At 41.5% G+C, this 4,178-nt stretch overlaps 1 pseudogene; it reads right to left on the bottom strand.

The window, feature by feature from the left end:
• Positions 1-529: 529 nt before the first annotated feature.
• On the bottom strand, positions 530-3,861 carry LOC125758548 (uncharacterized; annotated as a pseudogene).
• Positions 3,862-4,178: the final 317 nt, after the last annotated feature.

Genomic DNA, 4,178 nt, shown 5'->3' with positions numbered 1-4,178 from the left:
TGCATATAATGTCTGTCATTGGTTTTCTGTACTTCTACAGAGATTTTCTGTTTATGGCACCATTCTTAAAAAAAACACGCTTTTTGCATTTTCACGCAATCTTTCTGTTAATGCTTTTTCTGTTATCCTACAGAAATTCTCCTCCCTAAATCAGAGTTCAAATAACAGACTATTTTTGTAATCGCACACAATATTTCTTTTAATGCTTTCTCTGTAATTCTACACAAATTTTCTCTGCCTTGCATATTTGGTGTTAAAAGAATTATTTTGCGATCACAATTTATTTTGTTTACATGTTGGATTGTTATCCTGCAGAAAAAATGTGTTTTGTTCTCTCCTAAACTCAGTACATATTTTGACTAACACTTGGATACTTGTAGTTTATGTGCCATTATCTGCAAAAGCATGCAGCAGCAATTGGGCAAGCATGGTGCTAGCATTAAAACCAGTGTTTCATATTCACCAATGAATTTGAAGGAAACGGTATGAACTTCTAAATTTTACTTTTTATTAAAGCTCAAACACAAGATCAGAACTTGTACTGATCCAGGGCATTCGCCAGGGCAGCCACCTTTGGGGACAAACAATACTGCTCTTCGATGTTCGCCGTGCCTTTGTGCTTCTTTCTGGGTTGATTCTCGCGATTGCCCTTGAAGAAACCAAGAGTCAATATTAATGAACTAAAAATGCCACCGGGCTAATAATGTGTACTCCCAAAGCTTAGATGCTGTCTCAAGCATAGATGAAACAAATCACGAAAAATGATCAAATGGCTGACTATAATGCTGTTAACATAAAAGAAAAAAAACATTTTTGGAGAGCGAGGTACAAGTGCCACGCCAGTTGTTTTTCTTTTGAACGAAATTTTCGGCAACTAAGAAGCCTAAATTTCTGAGAAATCCGTAAGGATTTATTTGTGGCTTCGTGCTACAAACAGGTGGTTGCCTATTTTCCCTTTCTTAAGGGTATGACATGACAGCGTTAAAGGTTCCTATCTGCCAGCTGCTCTAGCCCATACTCCTTTACAAATCCACTCCGCATCCTTCATTTGCGCCTCTTATCTCGCACATACCCATTAGCATGCAGCCGCAAGCTAAAACGTTACGTGAAATACAGCCCGATGTGGACATAGAGCCCTGCTTTAACCAAACCATACCATCGCGGCTGCATTGCCTAGAGGTAAAGTGTCTGACTCGGGATGCAAGAGTCCTGGAGGGTTCGATCCCCTTCACCTTGACACTTTAGATTAAAAGCCTGAATGAGCAGCTCGTACCATTATGGACAGGTTATCTGATCGCAATATGTCACAAACCCTGTGAGAAATCAGTGCCCGGCCATATCGGCTGCCAGCTTGCACCTGTTAGTTACGCGTGTTATCTTTCGCTGCCTAGCAAGCTTGCACTCCTACACTGCCCCTCAACTAAACACCCACACGATGAGCCGTGAAAGCTTCGATAGAAAACTACAAGCTTTGCTACGAATAGAAGAAAATTAGATGCATACTGTTTCTTGCAGTAAATGCCAAGTAAATTCGTTTGAATCTTCTCTTGGGGGCTGAATATGGGTACAAGAAATCAGTAAGGTTGTGGATAAGTCTGCCAACTGTTTTTGTCTCGAAGAGGAGAAAATGTATGGTATCTTGAATATTCTGGTATTTCGTGGTCCTTTTACGCTTAAGCGCTTCCAACTTCAGCTTTTGGAAAACCTTAGTTAATCCCTGATAGCTCAATTTGCAATATGTTATAGCAAGATAGTAGAAAAAACACATACTAAAAATATTTCCAGCACTTTCCAAAACAGCCCGTTCTTTCGCGGTCCGTAATCGGTCAAAATCACTAGAAACCACAAATGTAAACGTTTCTCCCCTCCTTCTGTAAAGGCATAAAGGTAACCAGCTATGACTGTAAACTATGTGGAACTGTAAGAAGTGCAACAGGTTAACGCAAACATATATTACGAAAAATAAGGAGGATAAGCCCTCACCTCTGCACAAACTCCAATGTCAAAGCCACTTCAGGTGGATACTCGATGTTAAGGACAAAGTATAAAAGAAACATGGCTTTGAAAGCTGCGGCCCGCTGAGTAGTCAATAGAGCAACACCATCCACACAGACGGTGAACATTTCTGCCTCAAAAGACCCGGTCCTAAAAAAACGACAACAAACAAACATCAGTGCTTTATGAGACGGTGAACGATTCCAAAATCTAACCTTTCATACATATTATGGGCGTCAAGGGCATGTCTCCTAGGTCATCGTCATGGGCGGTCTCCTGCAAAATGAGGATAGCAAGACAGATGGAAGGCATTAAAAAACTGATATCATGCTGTATGAAATGAAAACGAGATTGTGGCAACTCGTGTTCAAATGTACACGATCATACACTATGCAAAGCAATTGCGTTTACTCATTTCAAAATCTTGTTCAGCCATGGCGAGATATGCAGCATATTTGGACGCAGCAGCTGTTAACATGGCCGCACCTGTCAAGCACCCAACAAAAAACAAAGGTTACGGCCAGATGAGTGAGACCGACGACCAATCCATCAAGAATTATGGGTTCAAATATGCGACTGGGACCAATTTATTCAAATGCGAAGTTCGCATATGAAACGCTGACACTTTACTGAGTAGCGTGTGGTTGTACTTGCGAGATTTTAAGTAATTACTCCTCCATTGCATGCCAACTGTAATATAAAAAATGACAAGATAAACCGCATGCAAGAGACAAAACAGTTCTGAAGACTGACTTTGTTAGCTGCATTAACACATGGAATCGGGCCAAGAACAATGTAGTTAAAGAATACGGAAACGTTTAATGGTTGCAGTCGCAAACATATCTGTTACTAAGGTAGACTAAGCAGATATTTTTATATAAAGTTTGTCACCACCAAAGCTTGGGCGACTCCTAATGGGCTCTAAAGAATATTGTGCAACCGCATTACGTCTCCTATCTGCGGACCCTCGTTCGCATACATGACATGCACTTTCTACTCAATAATCCCTTAATTTACGCTACATCATCTCGCGCATACTCATTAGCATATAGTCATAAGTTAATCCACGAGACTAGAAAGATATGAAGCTACCCTTTAACCAAGCCGTATACGGATGTGCCTTAGGAGCAGCTTCTTTCAAGAGGAATCCAAAGGTTGCAGAGGGCACGACACCCAATTTCGACCTCCCATCTCAATGACTTTAAATGAGCTGGCTGGTCCTGCCAAGTCATTTCATGCAGCCTCGTGACACCACAGAATTCACGACTAATCAGTGTACAGCCAGATACGTGTTTGTGATTTTGCATTGACCTCGCCAACGCCGAATATTCTGTAGGATGAGGCCTTGGACAATTTCGCGAGAATAGTTCTTAACACTATATTAAAGCCATTCTACTGTATTTTTCGCGATACCTACTCCGAAAGTCTCAGAGCAGTCTAGCATGAACAAACCTATGATGTGCAAAGATCAAAAAGATTGTAAAATGTATGACAGATTTTAAACATCACTATCTGAAATACATTGAGGTAACATACTGCCGGTAAAATAATGCAGTTATGGTAAGCGGACTTTTTTATACACAAATGCAATGACATCTGAATTCTGCATGCACAAGCACTTTTCTGCCAGATGGGAGAGGAAGGGAAAATTTTAAGCTTGCCTCAACGGTCTTGTAGATGAGCTCTTCATCCTCGTCAAGCAGGGCAAGGAGGAGAACAGGTGCACCTTCATGCTCTGGTGTCACACTCTTCAGACGGTTCTTTGCTTGTTCTATTTCTTCGAGACATTTCTTCACCTTTGGCCGTTTTATCTGACTGTAAGCATAGCGATATACACGAAGCCCAACAATTTCCATGCTAGCATCAAGTCTTGGCAAACCTCACTACCAAGTAGCTCCTTGGAATGCTGAAGAAGACAGTCCTCAGTAAACAAAAATGGCCAGTTTTTTTCACTGTCACACTCCTTGAGTGATTAATGGTCAGTCTTTGAGATGCATACGTCTCTATCATCAAACGACAGACAAGTTGCTTGTTGGGGTACATTTTAGCATGCTCACAAAGGAGCTGCTGCTGCTTTTCCCGTTGTGCCAACATATTTTCTCCACTTGGCAGCTCTGGTTGCCATGCTAGGCAACCGTAGGAGTCACGTCTAGATCGTGGACGTGGCTGGAATGAGTCTGGGT

Source organism: Rhipicephalus sanguineus, chromosome 5 (assembly GCF_013339695.2).
Source record: "Rhipicephalus sanguineus isolate Rsan-2018 chromosome 5, BIME_Rsan_1.4, whole genome shotgun sequence".
Classification (NCBI taxonomy): Eukaryota; Metazoa; Arthropoda; class Arachnida; order Ixodida; family Ixodidae; genus Rhipicephalus; species Rhipicephalus sanguineus.
The sequence above is the reverse complement of the archived record's forward strand: the minus strand, read 5'-3'. Positions and strand labels throughout refer to the sequence as shown.